Source organism: Lissotriton helveticus, chromosome 3_1 (genome assembly GCF_964261635.1).
Source record: "Lissotriton helveticus chromosome 3_1, aLisHel1.1, whole genome shotgun sequence".
Classification (NCBI taxonomy): Eukaryota; Metazoa; Chordata; class Amphibia; order Caudata; family Salamandridae; genus Lissotriton; species Lissotriton helveticus.
The window spans coordinates 765,274,851-765,294,305 of record NC_136061.1 but is presented as its reverse complement, the minus strand read 5'-3'; the positions used below and the strand labels follow the sequence as shown (position 1 = coordinate 765,294,305).

Genomic DNA, 19,455 nt, shown 5'->3' with positions numbered 1-19,455 from the left:
CCAGTGTTGCTGTACCAATGACACATCTCTGGAATTGACACACATCCAGTCCAAAGTTTTCCTTGGCTGCTTCATATAATGTGCCAGTCTTCACATACATCTCTTAATTACACACATGCCTCCTCAGCCAACCTGTGCTTTCAGCTTCCCCTTGCAAGGCAGCCACCCACAGCAGACTCCATAATGGTGCATTGTTGTGAAACATTGTTGGCCCAAGAATATATTAGTACCATGTTGAGCTGTATATGTGCCATGTACGTAATCAAATGGGTACCATGTACCTTCAGCTTCATGACGACCTGAAGATACAGGACCATTCCACTCCTCCACGACAACTAGACGGCAAAGGCTTCTCCTGATTGAGGCCTCATCAAGCCAATGCACATGAATGTTACAACTGCACAGATAAGTAATACAAATCTAAATTGACCAATTGTGAGTGTTTCCATGTGGACTCTGGACTGCCCCTACCTTGTCCAACCAGCTAAGATGCCACTTTAATCATTTGACTGAAAATTCCTCTTGCCATCTGGCAAACTTCTTACTGAAGAGAGTAAAGACACTTCAATAAAACAATAATTTTACTTATGCTATTCTCCCAATTATCATCAGTGGCAAGGAGGATCACAAAACATGGATCTCCTCATTTCATCCATTACTGTCCTAATATTCTTCTTTCCCATCTCATTGGTGTGAGCTGTCTTTAAGCTTTAATATTTAATAATAACTCTTAGTTGCCACCTAAATCTGGAACGTTACGGCCTCCAATTCTACTACTTGCCCAGGGAGCTCAACAGGGATTTAGATTGCTTAACATGTGGGCCCAAAATTTCTTTCAGTTGAGTTTAATGTGTTCTGTTCTTGCATGGCGATGTGTGTGCAACTAAATCTGGATCTGTCGTTGAGGAATATTTGAGATCATTCCGTGCTTGGTAGGAGGAATTGGGAATTGTTTTAGTTGGCTAGATGATATATGGTGAAATACTGAGCTAAAAGAAGCACTTTGTTGTAAAATGCCAGGTTACCCGTGAACCATTTTACTGGTATTATCTCAAAGCTTAATGGCTCATAATAACACAGTTTAAACTACGTAGTTCAGAATTTGACCATCCAAAAGCATATTTAATGGTGCAAGAATATTCCATATACAGATTGCATCCTTCTAGGGCCGGAACAAGGGGGCAGGGCCCTCAAGTGATCCCAGTGGGGTATGCTGATAACAGTGCTTTGTTTTAAGTGTTCAAAAAATGAGCTGCAGTAATCCGCTCTGTAATGGGCCTTCACTAACATCTTTTGTCATTATATCTTAGCTGGGAGTATGTTTCAAAAGGAAAGGGACTTTTACTCGTTAGTAAGGCCTGCCTGACCAGAATAGTATGTTTTGCAATCATGATTTTGATTGCATTTTTAAAACGATAACAGAACTTAACTTCAGTGTTTAAATATGTCTAGACCTATTTAAACATTGACTATTTATTTAATAGACTTATTGTGAAAAATTCTGAGGGGTGCCCGGATGATTTATTTTTATCACGAGGGGGGACGGGACAGCATTAAAAAGTCTGAAGACCACTGTTCTCTTCCAGGGGATCCTCATCAATAGTCATAAGCACTAGAATATTCCCGCCCATGCGCGGGACTCCGGAAACACAATCATATATGTGACCCACATATATATATATATATATATATAGCAACTGCAGCCTCATACACACCAGAGCTGAATAATGCTGCAAGGACTCCCCATTATATCATGAAAACATGCATTAGAAACCGGGATAAATAACAATAAACCATGTTTTGAATCTGTTTTAATGCTTAGCAGACAGCAGAAACTCTCATAAAGGACTGAAATCATAGACAGCTCCCAGGCTGCATTGCAAAAACACAGTCTAAAAAGACTGAAAAGCTAACTCATAGCCACATAGAAATAAACTGGCACCTATCTTCCCATCATGCCTCAGGGGTGACAGTTAGGTCAGTTGTTCTTTCTGGCTCCTTCAGGAAGGATCCTGGTTACACAGCTCCACTTCTTTCTGATTTTAGTCAGAAATAATCTTTGTTTTTCACAACTTTTTTGACTTACTTCGACGTCTTCCACCTTCTGAAGGAAGTGAAGAAAAACCAGGGCAAGTCTCAATATCAGGGCCGTAAATCGAACAGAGGTAGAGGTGGACACCAGCAACAGTCCTCTACCACGGCTAGAACGGGAGGAAAACCATGAGCAGTGGCTTCCTCTGGCGCCATTGCCCACTCCAGTGGGAGGAAGTGCTTCACATCATCTGGCAGAGTGGTGCAGCATCACAAAAGATCGTTGGGTGCTCAATATACTGCGCAATGGATACACACTACGTTTCCGTGTGCTCCCAAAGGACATTCCTCAAAAAAGATCTCGTCCTCACCAACTAAAGTTGTTCCGACAGGAGGTGAAAGCTCTTCTTCAAAAGCAAGCCATAGAAGAGGTTCCTCCTTCCCAGCGAGGGAAGGGAGTCCACTCCAGGTACTTTCTTGTGCCCAAAAAAGATCAGGAGCACAAGTTCAGACCGATCCTTGATCTTCACCTTCTGAACAGAGTCATTGTGAAGGAAAAGTTTCGCATGTTGGCCCTTCATCAAATATATCCTCATCTGCAAGTAGGAGATTGGATGTGTTCGGTGGACCTCCAAGATGCGTACTTCCACATACCCTTTGCTTGGCATCATCGCAAGTATCTGTGGTATGTGGTCAGACACAAACACTATCAGTATAAAGTCTTACCCTTCTGGCTCAAGTCTGCCCCACAAGTCTTTACCAAGTGCATGGCAGTGACAGAAGAGGTCTGTTCGTCTACCCTTACTTGGACGATTGGCTTCTCAAAGGGCCATCTCCTCGACAAGTAAGGAGAGACTTCCAAGTTTGTCTGCAGCAGTTACACGACCTGGGCCTTCATGTCAACATGGAGAAGTCCGTGCAGCAGCCCACTCATATGATCCACTATCTAGGATCTACTCTGGATACAAACAAAGGAAGAGCGTTTCCTTCGGAGGAGAGACTTTCTTCAATGCAGCAGAAGTGCAGAATTCTGCTCCAGACAGAACACAAAGCAGTCAGGCAAGTTGCATCTCTGCTGTGGTCAGTGACCTCTTGCAAATTTCTCATCCCCAACGCCAGGCTGAGAATGCGACAGTTGCAGCAAGATCTAGAAGACAAATGGGATCAAGCAACTGGTCACTGGGAAGATCGGATCGTGCTCTCCCAAGCAGCAAAATCATCCATCAAGTGGTGGATTCGACCTCAAAATCTGTTGGTGGGAGTCCCCTTTCACCAGCCAGTTCCAGTGCAATCGTTAGTAACGGATGCATCTCTGCAGGGATGGGGGGGCACACATGGGGTGCCTTCAAATGCAGGGCCGGTGGTCCACAAAGGAACAGTCCTACCACATAAACATGTTGGAGCTTTGAGCAGTCCACCTGGCTCTGAAAGCTTTTCTACCTTCGATCAAGTCCGACTCAGTCCTGATCCAAACAGACAACACGACCACCATGTTTTATCTAAACAAGCAGGGGGGGTACGCGCTCTCGCCCTCTCGCCCTGGAGTCTCAAGCGATCTGGCACTGGCTACTACCTCGAAACCTCTCCGTAGTAGCAGTGCACCTTCCAGGTGAGCAGAATGTCAAAGCAGATGCGCTCAGTCGACACTTCGAAGATCAGCCAGACTGGGTGCTACACGACGAGGTAGTGGCAGATCTTTTCCATCGATGTAGTCGTCTATCAATAGATTTGTTTGCAGACGACAAAAACAAAAAATGCCACGCCTTGGCATCCAGATTCCACCGTCCAGGGACAAGGAGGAATGCTCTTTTGATGGATTGGTCAGGGACATTTGCCTACGCCTTTCCTCCTCTGCCTTTGATCCTGAAGGTGGTGTCCAAGCTCATCAGATCCAACATGAAAACGATTCTGATAGCTCCAGACTGGCCGCGGCAGAGGTGGTACCCGGACTTTCTTCAGTTGTCAGTGCTCCCACACAGGAGACTGCCTTGCAGAGCGGACCTACTGACCAAGATGGACAGGAAGATTCTCCATCCCAGCCTTCCCTCACTGAACTTGGCAGCATGGCTCCTGAGGTCCTTCAATACGGACACTTGAAACTGCCACAAGATTGCATGCACATTTTGAAAGAGGCTAAGAGGCCCTCCACAAGAGCGTCATATGCTTTCAAGTGGAAGAGGTTCTTCCTTTGGTGTGTTGAAAATCACTTTGACCCTACGAAGGGGCAGGAAGATGTCATTCTTCCTTACCTTCTGTATCCAGCTAAAGCAGGTTTGAAATATGCTTCAATCAGGGTCTATTTGTCAGCCATTACGGCGTTCAGAAAGTCACCCAACAAACCTTCCTTTTTCCAAATGCAGGTGGTTAAGGACTTCTTACAGGGGTTGAAGAAAGTATATCCCCCTGTTCGAAACACTTCTCCTCCATGGGAGTTGAATCTGGTGCTGTCCAAATTAATGGGTCCTCCTTTTGAGCCCATTCACAAGGCTTCTTTACAGCATCTGACATGGAAGGCAGCTTTTCTGGTAGCGATCACATCAGCGTGCAGAGGAAGTGAAATCCAAGCGCTGTGTGCAAAAGAGCCTTACACCGTTTTTCACCATAACAGAGTTGTATTAAGGCCTCACCCTTCTTTTCTGCCTAAGGTTGTGTCTGATTTTCATATTAATCAGTCAATCTCCCTGCCATCCTTTTTTCCAAACCCCGCGACTCCTGCGGAGAGGTTGCTGCATTCCTTGGACCTCAAAAGAGTGCTTAAATTCTATCTAGAGGGTACCCAGGGCATAAGAAAAACTGATCAATTATTCTTGAATTATGGTGCCATAAGAACAGGCTTCCCAGCCTCTAAAAGATCCATTTCCAGAAGAATCGTGTCCTGCATAAAATTGGCTTACCAGTTGGCTAAAAAACCCTTGTTATCGCCTAAAGTACACTCCACTAGGGGGAAAGGGACCACAGTGGCTTTCTTGCATGATGTTCCAATGTCAGAAATTTGCAAGGCTGCAACCTGGAGATCGGGTCACACCTTCACAAGGCATTACTGCCTAGAATCCGAATCCAGGGCTGATACTCAAGTGGGCCAAGCCTCCTTGAGCAATCTTTTCGGATAGTGTTTTATCTGTTCCAGGCTTGGTTATCTAACCTGATTGGTTAATTTACTGTTATGTTCCTTTGCCCGCAGGGGGATGAGGTGAGGCTCGCTATTCTATTCTAGTGCTTATGACTATTGATGAGGATCCCCTGGAAGAGAAGGGTTAGTTACTTACCTGTAATCCTAGTTCTCTTCCAGGGGTATCCTCATCAAAGTCATAAGCAACCCTCCCGCCTCCCCGGGCAAAGGATTCTTGTATTTTTAAAGGTATTGTCAACTCTTTGTGCCATGGCTTTTTGAGTCACTGCAAAGAACTGACCTAACTGTCACCCCTGAGGCATGATGGGAAGATGGGGGTCATGAGTGCCTTAAAGGCACGGTGCCAGTTTATTTCTATGTGGCTATTCGTTAGCTTTTCAGTCTTTTTAGACTATGCTTTCAGTCCTTTATGAGAGTTTCTGCTGTCTGCTAAGCATTAAAACAGATTCAAAACATGTTTTAGTGTCAAAGTATGTTTATTGAGTTTTGAAACAGGAGAAACAGGCATGGCATGGCAATAGACAATCAGCAGGCAGGAAAGGCAAGCGAGACAGACAAACACGTCTTCTCTTAGAAGCATTAAGTGAGCAGGGTGAACATGCCCAGATGGCGAGGCGCTGCCCGGAAATCGAGAAGAGCCCCTAATTGGAGCAGCAATTAAAAAGGCCAGCCTTAAAAAAACACAAACCCCCCCCCCCCCCCCCCCAACACCCAATTCAAACACCCTCCCCCCGCCCCTACCAGTACGCCATACTTCCGTAGTGATCCAAAACATGTTTTATTGTTGTTTCTCCCTGTTTCTAATGCATGTTTTCATGATATATTGGGGAGTCCTTGCATCATTATTCAGCTCTCATGTGTATGAGGCTGTAGTTGCTTATTTTTATATATATATTCAGCAAGCCCCCAGGGTCCTACCGGACAGAGTAAGATGAGATGGAGTCCCGTGTGGAAGGCAGGACGGACCGCGAGGAAATCCTGGAGATTTTCAGCGTGGAGTTATAATTTTCGCCACGAGCTTGCTGTCTCACTCAAAAGTTCCAAAGTAAACTCTGGTGCTGGGCACCGTGCAACATTGTTGCTTTACGGTGAGGATTCGTGGCTATATTTACGCGGTGAGGATGTCTCCATTCCTGGCTTAATGACTAAACTTTGAACGATTTCCTTTTTGGGCAGGCTACACACCATGCAAAACCATTTTGTTCATATTTTATGATGTGCGTTTGTGTTCCTCGTTACTTCGATAAGTCACGTGAGGAGTAGAAAAGACAATGGGACTCCTGCAATAACGCTTTTACTTTACTTTGTGTGGAGATGCCACGTGCAAACTCAGCGTGCATGATTTGCCGCACGTCATTGCAATGTACATTTGGGAAAGTGCTATTATGTTCAAAGTACAACGCTTCAAATAATGTTTTAAATGCCCCGATTTGACACATTTTAAAAGTGGTCTTTCAGATGATTATATTATTATTTCAATAGCAATAACCAATGTTGGCAGGTTTAATGTTGACAACGTGCAGCGCTAACAGTGCAAGTGTTGTGTCCTGGATCACTTTGGTCACGGAATTTCACAATGTGTTTGCATAGTGCCACAATAGGTCAAGCGCGCTCGATTGTATTACATGTGTTTAAACATTCCTGCTTGCTAAAGTTTTCATATTTTAAGAAAGCAGAACCTTTTCTACGTTCATGATGTGTGGGGTTTTAAACAGTTGGTAATTATGTTAATTTACTGATTGAGAAAGGCTGAGTGCAGCCGAAACGCGTCTCACTGATCTTTTGCCTGGTCTGGAGACACCACGCTTCATTAAAACAGCCAATTTGAGAATCTTCGTGTGCGTGCCCCTTTTTCGTGTGTGAAGTTGGGATTTATTTATATATATATATATACACATATATATATATATATATATATATATATATATATATATATATATATATATATTACAGCTCCAAGTTTACACCAAAGAAAAACAAGTCACTCTTCAAAGCGGGTGCATTACCGCGTTGGTGTCCGCGTTAAACATGACAGCTCCAAATCCTCACAATCCCCAGCCGGGTAAAGGAAAACAGCACTCGCGGGCACAGCAGTATCTTAGCAAGGGGTTTATTTAGAACAAACGCGTTTCAGGAGATAAACTCCCTTCGTCAGTATTCACATCAGAAAGCCAGGGGCGGCACCATTATCTATGTTTGTAAGAATAATCAAAACAAACAAAGGACTAAGCCCCAGGCACAATATTGCGCGCCATCTTGAAGTGTGCAATATTAACACAAGCCCAAAGAAATTGCAAACTGGTCAGTTTAACCCAAATAACTGCCGTGTAACGGCATAATTACATTCTCAAAAAACAGCCACCTGTAATATACAATCGGAAACATTATAAATCCGACCCTCGTGGCCTCGAGAAAGAAACGCTGCGAACACAACGTTATCACCCGACGATAATCACATATTCACTGTGTATGGAACGGGTAGATCTTGCCGTGGATCGGCTATTGCAGCCCCGTAGGACTGCTCAACAAAGGGTGTGAACCAAAACAGAAGCAATTTATAGTGGCAAGTGTGAGACAGTTCAGAATGAGCTTCTTCAATCAAAAACCCGTCTTTCTTTCAGTCATAGTATATACATCAAAACATCATATTATACAGTTTAACACTCATAACACTCATAACACTGATATCCATATTCTAACCCAAGTGTGAGGCCAGTTCTTCTCCCATGTTCAAACCTCTGGGCGCCTTGGTCTCGAGATCAATGATGTAACGAGACTCTAGTCTCCTAAGTGCCAACAATCTATTTCCTCCTCTTGGATTCTCCTCAACATAATCCAAACAAAAATATCTCAGGAGGCTCCTGTCACTGTTATTTTTAATGGCAAAATGCCGGGCCACTGGGTATGTAAAATCTTTGTTCGCGATGGCCCGCATATGCTCAAGTATCCTTAACTTAACAGGATTAATGGTACTTCCAATGTACCTTAACATGCAGGGACACACTAGACAGTAGACCGCATGGTCAGTGTGGTATGACATAAATCTGTTGATTTTCTTGCCACTTTTACAGCCTGTCACCTCGTATGTTAATGTTCTTTTGCTTGCTGCACAGGCTTTACATTTTCCACAAGGGAAAAAGCCTTTAGCGTCCTTCAAAGTACCTAATTGTTTAGCCAGCAGTGGTAAATAGCTGTGGACTATTTGGTCACGTAAGGATCTCGTCTTCCTGAACGTTATTAATGGTACATTAGGAATGTCGGACCCTACAATTTGATCAGATTTTAATTATATGCCAGTGTTTAGACATGATAGATCTAAGTTTGAAAGAGTCCGCAGAGTAGGATGTAATCATGCGAAATCTTCCCTCTGTCACCTGGCCTGATTTCTTGACAAAAAGGCTTTTGCGGGGTAACTTCCTGACCTTATTTAAAGTGTCTTGGAGGAGATTAGAGTTGTATCCTCATCAAGAATCTCTCTATGCTTTCCTTTGCCGCTTTTTCAAAATCCCCAGTTTGACTGCAGTTACGCTTAAGCCGCAAAAGTTCCCCGTAAGGGATGTTGTTAATAAGTTTACGGGGGTGACTGCTCGAAGCGTGTAATACGCTATTACCAGCAGTTGGTTTGCGGTAGAGTTGTGTACAGATATGTCCATCTCTGACACTCACTTGGAGGTCCAAATAATTGACCATTTCGCTGTTTACTTCCCCAGTGAATCTCAAGTGATACTCGTCATTAAGGATTTGTATGTACTGGTTAGCTTCATCAATGGATCCGTTCCACACTAGGAACAGGTCGTCGATGTACCTACTCCATGCCACCACTTTGTTGTTCCATGTGGCATGTCTGGGTGCCCAGGCTACCTGCTCCTCCCACCAGCCTACGAATAAATTCGCATAGCTGGGGGCGAAGCAGGAGCCCATGGCAGTACCAGAGAGCTGACGATAGATGGTATCCTGAAAGAGAAAGATATTATTATGCAAGCAAAATGCAATTAGTTCCAATAACATCTTATTATGCATTGCAAATTTAAGTTCTCTTTTGTTTAGGAAACATTCCACTGCCTGAAGACCTTGTTCATGGTCTATACAAGTATACAAACTTGTGATATCCATTGTGATCAGTACGTATGATGGTTGCCAAGTCAAAAGTTCCACCTTCTCAATAAAGTCTGAAGTGTCTCTGATATATGACCTCAAAGACAATACAAAACTAAACAAGTGGTGGTCCAAAAACTTCGAGAGATTCTCGGTCAATCCTCCCATGGAGGAGATGATGGGTCTCCCTTGGGGATCATCCATGTCCTTATGAACCTTGGGTAGGTGGTAGAAACAAGGCAAAATCGGGTTATTAGTCTTAAGAAAAAGATATTCATCCAGATCTAACATGGACTTGTCATGCCATTTTTTGAGCAAGGCATGTAAACTATTAATACTTGCTAGATAGTCTTGCTTCTTGATAGGAGTGTAGCAAGATGTGTCCTGTAATTGACGCATGGCTTCTGCAACATATTTAGGCCTGGACATAATAACGATTTTCCCTCCCTTATCGGATGGTTTGCATATGATCGTTTTGTCTTCCATGATATTTTCAATGGCCAATTGTTGTTCCCTGGTGATGTTGAATTGTTTCTTTTGATGACTTTGTGTTGTTCTCAAGGCCATCAGATCCCTGGTGACCGCATCAGAGAAAATATCGATTGAGTCCACTGGAATTTGAGGGACGAATTTAGAAGCCAATTTAAAGTCACTTTTAGGGGCTTCTTGATCGATGTCGATATTGGTCAGTCTTTGTGTGAGAGTGTTATCCACTGGATTCGTTTCCATTTCTCCTTCTTGCCTCAAATTGTTCAGAACTTCACATGCTGTCAGATCGTTTACCGTTAAAAGATCCGTGTCTTTTTTATTTTTTCTGAGATGTTTAACTTCTTTTGCAGTTGGTTTAGTTTTGTGAAACTTATGCAATTTGACCTTCCGAATAAATTTATATTAATCGATCCGAGTCTGGGTATACTCCGTATTCCTATTAGGGCACAATGTAAGTCCTAACTTTAGAACGGACTCTTCCACTGATGTTAATTTTCTTTGGGATAGATTCACAATGGTTAGATTCACAATGCTTAGTTGGTCAGAGGCCCTCACCATCTGCCTCTCCGCTGGCTCCTGGTGATCCTCGTGGTTGCCCTGGTTTGACCACTGCCTCTGCCTCTTCCCCTTCCAGCCACCACGTATATATATAATACAAATGCATATATGTGGGGCACATATATGATTGTGTTTCCGGGGTCCTGCACATGGGCGGGAATATTCTAGTGCTTATGACTTTGATGAGGATACTCCTGGAAGAGAACTAGGATTACAGGTAAGTAACTAATCCTTCTTGAACCATTATTGGCGGGCAGCCAAATGTTTGTGTTTTAAAAAAAAAAAATGTATTTGATCCTTTGCTGAACATCAAAATTACTTGCAGTTTGAGGTAATGTAAAATGTCAATAGATATATTCATATGTAACTATTTTAATGTTTTTTTAATGATAGATATAAAAAAAATGGTCGTATAAAATGTTTTATTAAACTTTAAGACCTCATCTGCAAGATACGTTTGGTGTAACTAAGGAGTCCCAGTTGAACTACACTGATTTATGTTTTGCTTTTAATTACTTTTTAATTAAGCAAGCCAAGTCCTGTGCTTATCACACTGGTTCTGAGAACTCTTTAATGACTTTTGATTTCTTGGTGTTTCTTTTTCTACGGAAGGCACATCTTTAACATTCCACTTTTGAGAACTCCCCAATCTGCAAGGAGCACGCGCTCTCTAAGTTGCTCTAGTTATCCTGGCCCTGACAAATTTTCCCTTGCCTCAAGGCGTTCTGCGAACTAAGTGCACTCATGCTCTTGTCTCCGACAAGTATGTTTATTTGTACTTTTCTTGTCATCTGCAATTAAGTAGGACGCTCCTTCTCAAGGCGTGCCAATGAGTTTCCAAGTGTTCATGGAAAAGAAAAATGAATTGTAATTTAAAGTGTCCTCCCCTCAGAAACTGTGCTGTCAAAATAGAAAGGGCGTGATTCAATGTGCATAACTTTGACTTCCTGTGCGTTTTAAACTCAGTGTAAAGTCCTGGCCTGGTTCCATAAGCAAATTTTGGCACAGTTGAACGCCACGTATTGTTATTGACAGACACAAAACACCTACTTTGCAGACCTTCTGCCATTATCAGTGTCACCTGGAAGTTGGATACTGGGCGTTTCCAGGGTAAGGTTGGGGTGATGAGGTATTAGCATTGCTGATGAGTAAACCTTGTTAATGCTCATAGCATCATAATTTGGTGGGCATTCTTAAACTTTTGCCTCTCCTTTGCTATACTTAGTGCACTATTAAATGTATGCCTTAATCAACCAAGCTGAGGTGCTTCCAAAAGTGTGTAAATGTCTTCTAAAGCACCAGAAACTTCACGTAAAAATGTTTTTCTTGCCTACGCCCTGAAAGGTATGACTTTATTGTGAATCGGGCCATGTTCATTACCTAAAGACTTGGAAATGGTTACCATATCTGGTTAAAATATACTAAATTCTCTCATGGACCTACTGGACTGTCTCTTTACATTCTATTGAAAGTATGATGGATGAGGATGGGAATGCCTAAAGGCTCTTAACAGCACTTTCTTGCTTTATTCACTATTCGGTCATTAGATGTCCCTCAAAACAGTTGCAGGATGCTGGAAAAGGACAAGTCACAAGATATAGACTGAGCTCAACAGTCAGAAAACTATACCTGGGTTCCTATATGGGGTCATTGCCCATTGAATAATATTGATGAACTTACTCTTGTTGAACATCTGCCCTAGCAATAAACTAGGTGGCCATTGAAACGGTGGGTTAACAGTGACACCACTTAAATTAATGTGATAGCAACACAGTGCACCAAATGGGTCCACCATTGATTGCTTTCTGAGGGTTGTACAAGTGGAATAGGAAACACCCACATACACTGGTCATTACCAACAATGCATTAAAATACTTCTGTAATCGAAGGGATGTCCTCTTAATGATGGTCTCAACTTTAAGATACTGTGTCAGTATTGTTACAGTCACAATGCGCAAAGTGAGTCACCTTCCACTCTCTGCTTTGGTTCTGCGATGTAGTAAGATTATTATGATGTAATATGTGGATGTGCAAAGTTGTGAAGTAGTTCTGTCACCAACGTCCCATCATTATCACAAATGCTACTTTTTTTACCTGCAGTTTTCAATGTTTCTGGCTTTAATTTTCCATAGATTCAAGACTTTCGTGTCTCTTTTAAATGGTTTTAACAAAAAAACAGTCATTAAGATCCGGGGGCAGACTGACCATTAATTTATGCCGATGCCGGAAAAGCATTGGGCATGCGCCGCTGCTTGTTGAGGACCACTTCATTGGAAATGTTCATGTTCCTCCTCTTTTGCATCTCTCAGTGTAAATGTGTGTTCCTAAAACTGCGTCTGGCAAGACTCCTTTTTGTGTGCTTGATCGATTCCCTCCAAGTCACCTTGTAAAGAAAGAATATCCCTCAGGAGCTCATTTTGTTTGCTTGGCTATTCAAGGGGTATCCAGTCTGGGCAACTCAAAGAGCACCCTTCTTGATCTTAGAGAGGGTACTCCGCCCACCTGTGCCAATATCCATCCTCTCTCAAAGCCACGCAGAAAAACATTTAAAGTGAACTCATGAGAAAATGACTATCAATTTTCAGCACCAACTACCAGTCCCAAGACAATATTGGCAGTTTATGGTGAAAACCTATGCCACTGAGTAAATTGATCAGCTAGTAAATTAAATCTTAGCAAGACTTTGCTCATCTAGTAAACACTTTGCAGTCTCTAGTTGAATGAAGCTAGGATGTGAGGTAATAGAGCAAATTACGCATCACACCAACATGCCCTCCCTACCATAATCTCAAGGGTGTATGTAACTGCAGCAGAATGTTAAGTGAACAGCCAGTATCTGCTCTTCCTTCACAAAAAAAGTGCTTACCTATGTGTTCTGCACTACATCTGTGTCGCACACACCATCACTGTTGTGATTTGATAGGTGGAACAGAATTGATTTCAAAATTAAAAGTGCCTCATGCCAAATAAAGGAAATTATTTAGTGCACTTACTTGCAATTTGTTAACTTGTTTCAAAAGTCTTTGCAGTCATATTTAACTACTTCTTGAGCAGGTCTTCATGCGAGCGATTCGGGGCCATAAAGTTTCTCTGATGGCTGCACTGTGGTAAGATAGGGTGTCACTGCACACATAGCCAGTGCTGATCTGTCAGCAGCAAAAGCTGCTTGTCCAATACTGGCAAGGGCTTCACATGAGATACTTGCAGCCCCACTAGCTGCAATCCTCCACCTCCCTCCCACTGAAGCCCTCTCAGCTCTTCACATAGTGCAAGACAGAGGCTCGCGCTTTGCCCATCGTGTGAAAATTAAATGACATAATAGATAATATGAGTGTACGCGTTACTCTTTTGTAGCAGAGTACTTCTTTGTAAAAGAACCATTGCTTCATTGGGTACCCAAATGGAAATGTTCTTGAATCTCCAAAAGTTCAGAGCACGGAAATTGTGATATAAAGATGGGAAGCTAATTACAGGTGCCTGTGAATCAAAGACCCATGGAGATAACCCCTTCATTGGGAGTATAACATATAATGATGCTCTTTTTGAACATGCAAATTTCGCTAGAAGGGCTATACTTTGTTTACTATGGCTTCCTTACATGCTGCAAACCTTGTACTTTTCCTAAAAAAACGTAACTTTAAATATAGATCAACAGGTACTAGGCATAAATCAAATAACTGTCCTGAATACTTGGAACTTAATTGTGTAGATGTAACATACAATTATGCAAAACAAGTAAGCACTTTGAGGCAAGAGTGTGTAGCTACATAATCCACAATAATTACAGTACGCCAACTTAACCCCGAACTGCTAAAGCATGATTGAGAAATCGAAATGGAACAACTGCAAAGAAATGCAAGAAGGAATTCCAAATGGCAGTTTATGTGGCAGACTCCCAGAGTCTTGGGGTAAGCTGTAATTGAGCTCCAACCCCCCTTAGTCGTGGACCCATGAGGATAAACCATTTTTTTCCATAGGGGTTATCCATAGTCTCTTTTAAAGTACCTGGTCAAGCGCTATGCCTGCCTTTCAGAGATATGCACCCAGTATTTAGTGTGGCAAGACTTCAAGCAATAATATAGTTAAATAAAGAACTAAACATTCAACTTTTGTCGTGATGGAGTACAAACTACACTTAAATAATGATCATTGGATAAGCATCCAAGTATAAGGAGAGAAAATAAACATTCTCATAAAAACCAATGTTCATAAATAGTTATCGTGGGAACCTTTACTTCACCTCTGGTTGGGTCAGCTCATGAGTACACTTTTTGCCTGTATATTTGTCCGGATGCGGAACTTCGCGCAGCAGGATTAAGAGCAATTGGGACCTTTGCTGAACTTTTCAGTCGGAAAGGTGCTTACCGAAAGGAACACAACCACGCTTTAGCAGGTGTTCTTAGAACAACATTGCGGCTCGTTATGGTGAAACTATATTGTAAGACAGGCACTCCTTCTAAAAGATTCTAAGACTTTTTGGGCCATTGTTACCTCCTCGGCGGGTGGCGAGCAAGATAGTGGGGTCTCGAACATTGCTCCCATAGTCTGGGAGATGCACTTTAAGTCACTTTACACTAGTCCTGAGTTGGGGACACTTGAGCGCCAAGGCCGGGATAACTTGCCTAGAGTGATTTTGCCCCTTCGGATTTGCACGGGCCTGGACCTCCGGCACGAGCATCGACTGCCGGGGGTCCCGGGGCCCGGGGCTTCCTCCCGTAAAAATCAGGACACTATGCTAGCCCGTGTGGTTTCCATGATCCCAGACCCCCCGCAAGAGCACAGACTGCCGGGGGTCTGGGAGCCCGGCGTTCCCTCTTGTAAAAGTCAGGATACTATGCCAGTCCCTGAGGCTTCCACGGCCCCAGACCCCCCGCACGAGCATAGACTGCTGGGGGTCTGGGGGTTCGGGGCTCCCCCCCTAAAAATCATGACACTATCCTCGCTCCTGGGACTCCCATGGCCCCAGACCCCCCGCACGAGCACCGACTCCCGGGGGCCTTGGGTCCCGGGGCTTCCTTTTGTAATACCCAGGACACCCTGCCAGCCCCTGAGGTTTCCGCGGCCCAGACTCCCCGCATGAGCATAGACTGCCGGGGGCCTCGGGCCCCGGAGACCGGACGGGACAATTGGGTGCCCATGAGAGGATTACCACATTTAAGCTCGATTCTATCTCCCTTAAGGAAGTTGAGTCGGCAATCGAGAGATTGCTTCCGAACAAAGCTCCCGGTCTTGACTGGCTTCCAGGAGATCTTTTCCGTTCTCAACCTAAAATCTGGGCCCCATACCTGATGGTCTTGTTCAATGCGGTCCTACAAGGTTCCGCATTGCCTGAGACCTGGCTTGGAGCTGAGATCGTTCCAATTTTTAAAAAGGGTTGCCCGCTCGCCCCATCTAACTATAGACCAATCAGCTTAATTGACACCACCCAGAAGCTGTTGGGGCGAATCCTACTCGATAGATTATCGGGCTGGATGGAGGAGAATAAAATCTTGACCAGGGACCCTCCAAGCCGGATTTAGAACAGGGGTCTCGACCATGGACCAGATCTTCCGACTCCAGGTCCTATACTGGAAAACTGCAAGAGTAGAGGGTGGCAGCCTCTACCTTGTTTTTGTGGACCTGCGGGCCGCATTTGATCTGGTTCCCAGGGAGAGGCTCTGAACGGTCCTGGAGGAGCTTGGTCTCCCTCCCTATTTACTAGATGCCCTTATCAGACTCCACACAGGGAATTATGCACAGGTGAGGTGTGGGAGGAACGGGGAATTATCATCTCGCTTCCCCGTTACCCGGGGTGTACGCCAGGGTTGCGTACTGGCACCACCCTCTTTAGCCTGTATGTCAATGGTCTGATAGATGTACTTAATGGCGTTAGGGATAACGATGCTCCTCGCCTGGCCACTGGTAGGGTGCCCGCTTTGATGTTCGCGGATGACACTTTGTTATCGCGAACATCAACGGGCATCCAGCGGGTTCTGGACGGGTTTGTGTCCTTCTGTGCCGCACGGGGGCTGGAGGTCAACTTGGAGAAAACCAAGTTCATGATCTTCAATCCCCCGAGGCACACCCGCCCAAATCCCACACTGGACGGAACTCCCCTGGAGCGAGTCAAGACTTTTCTATACTTGGGGGTAACATTGACTGAGCATTTCACTTGGGATCACCAAATTTCAAAATCAGCCCTGAGACTGGCTCAGATTATCGGAGGCATAGGTAGATTTCATAGAGCTGCGACCTTTAAACCTGTCACTCCTGCCCTTGAGATATATAAAACACAGGTCAGATCAGCAGCTTTGTATGCTGCAGAACTCTGGGGACACACGAAAGTACATGAGTTACTGAAGGTTGAACAGGCCTTCATGCGACACCTGGTTGCCCTTCCCCAAAGCACTCCCCTCATACCACTACGCCTAGATCTAGGCTTGGAATCCATCGATGAACTGGCAGCTGCACGACCTCTGCTCTATTGGAGAAGGCTCTGGTCCGTGCCGGAGCTTGTACCTTTTAGAACAGAGTTCACTGCAATTTGGGGACAGTTACAGCATAAGAACATACCCTGGCTGGCCCATGTTACGGTTTTCTTCCACCAAATTGGTATGCCACGTCTTTGGGATGCACCTGAAGACAGCTGCGTGAGGACGCAAAGGTCCCAAATAGTGGCGGCTGTAAGGTCACATAACCTTAAAACCGTACATTGCTCGATCTCCCTGGGCAGGCTGTCCACAGAGTTTTTATTGATGAAAGCTGACTCCAGGACGGAGGTGTTTTTGGACCTGGTGCAGCCTCCACTTGCAAGAAAATTATACACTCAACTGAGGCATGGTTCCATACCGATAGGGGCACTAACATCCAGATGGTCAAACTCGATGGAGGCCAATTGCCCTGCTTGCAACTACTGGAGGGAAGACATTGTACATATCTTTTTCTTCTGCCCGGCATACAGTGGAATTCGGAAATGCTGGATCCTTCCACTGTGTAAAAATCTGGGTTTTAGACAATGTGCACAAGCTTCAAGAGTTTTAATCTATGATACTGCCCCTCCCATTGTTTTTGCTGTTTCCCGTTTTTTTATATGGCATGTGGCGGAGAAGAACTCTTTTCATCAGTATGAAATAATGGCCCATAATTACCTACTGTACCTTTACTCTTTGATAACTCAACGTTTAATAACTTTTAACTTGATTGTATTTATGGTTTTATTGTTGTGCCTGTATATATCTTATTGCACTTTTATGGTCTCCGACGAAATAAAGTTATCAAATGAAATATTGTAATATATTTTCATTGGCACACTCACTGGCCCAGCACAGCTGGGGCCTGTGCTTGTCACCTGCATTGGCACACTCACTGACCCAGCACAGCTGCTGCCTGCACTTGTCACCAGCTTTTTAGGTCTCGTCCTGCGACGCATCGCGAAACGATGTCGCAGCGAGACCTATAGCCGTCCGCTTGCTTACAACGAGGCAAGAGGAAACAAGAGATGGGCACGCGCAGCCTACCGTAATCGGATCAGGTCGCGCGCGCGTTCACCGTCTGCTGTCTCCCTTGCAAGCCTGCAACACACACAGGCACGCCTCCCCCTCCTTTCGCTCACGCACGCGCACACACACACACACACACAGAGACCACAAGCGCACCTACACGCACACACAAGAGCACACACACACAGAGGCACACACCACACCATCCCCCCCGCCGCCGCCCCCACACACACGAGCGCACACACGCACACATACAGAGACGCCCATGCACACATACAGAGAAACCCCCCCCGCCGCCCCCACACACACGAGCGCACACACGCACACATACAGAGACTCCCCCCAATGTACAACCAACCCCACTCACCGCATCGGCGCCACTCCGGACTCTGCAGCCTCCGCGGGGCTCTCCCTCGGGCATGGGAGCCCCGCGTCACCACTGCTCCTCTCTGGGCCAGCCACTCCGTGGGTGCGGGCTTCAGAAGACGGAAGTCCCGCCCCACAACAGGTTTCGGTTTCGCTCACGTCTTGTCTTCAAGGTGGATGAGTCCAACAGTAGCTCTTTCGAGTCAGCCTCATGCCCCGGGTGGTTCATCAGCACCTCTCAGAACCCGAACGAACCGGTAAAACAAGTAGATAAATGAAGGTAATCAGACCTGGATATGTTTTCATACGGGCTGCATAATGCATGGAGCAAGTGTACGTAGCGACTTGGTGCGGCCTTCTCTGGTAGGGCTTAGACCCCTACCTCACCTATAAATGTATTAAACATATCTAGACAAACTTTGAATTGAATTGCACACTTTTCTATATAAGCTGGCTGAAAAATATAGATTTTCATGGCAGTCTAAAAGCAGAGCCCACATTTGCTAAGCGCAGGGGGGAGACAGCGTCCCGGATACCAGCACGTCCCCATGAGGTAGCGCCCACCCTGTTGACGTGCACAGAGGAGTCGGAGACCACCCTGCCAACGCGCACTGGTGAGACAGTTCGCACCCTGCCAGCTCGTATCCAAGAAGCAGTGCCCCACCAGTTGGCGCACACCAGGAACGCCGTGCACTGTCTGCCCATGAACGGTGGTGACACCGTACACTGCTTCCTTGTGGCCGGCGGGCGGCCAGTGCACAGGTGGAGCATGGTACACAGTGCGGACTTGGTGCACTGCCTGCCAGCCTGTGCTGTGCCAGCCCCCTGCAGAGCATGCTCCATGCCCGTACCTGGGAGTGCAGTGCCGCTGCACGGCAGGGGCTTAGGACACTGCCTCCTTGGCTCCGCCCCCTGCATGTTGTGCCGCCTGGCGGGGCGGGGGCTTGGCCCTCACCTACACAGGTGCAGCTCTCAACGGTCTCCCTTTGCCGCATGGAGCCTCGGCAGCAGCGGGACACGGCCCGGCCGGCAGGTGACCCGGCTCATGCCTCCGAGCCCCTCGGCAGCCGGCAAACCATCCAAGATGGGAGCCAACGGCCTCTACAGACTCTTCCAGAAGCTGACCCGCCTCCGAGGGTCCCAGAAGTACCGGCCGGTGGGGAACGGCAAGCTCTTGAAGGAGGTATGGGGTGCTGGGGGAATCTGTGGGTTACATGGAATAAGAGGGGGCTGAGGGCAAGTAAAGGGGTCTCCCTAGGTGGGTACATGTGCAGCAGGGAGGGATGGGGCGTCCCCTGAGACGAGGAG

The 19,455-nt window shown here is 45.5% G+C and overlaps 1 protein-coding gene across 9 annotated transcripts in view; it reads left to right on the top strand.

Moving 5' to 3' along the window:
* Positions 1–19,455, top strand: part of SCUBE2 (signal peptide, CUB domain and EGF like domain containing 2) — a 676,704-nt gene that overhangs the window by 93,948 nt on the left and 563,301 nt on the right. The window lies entirely within an intron of this gene.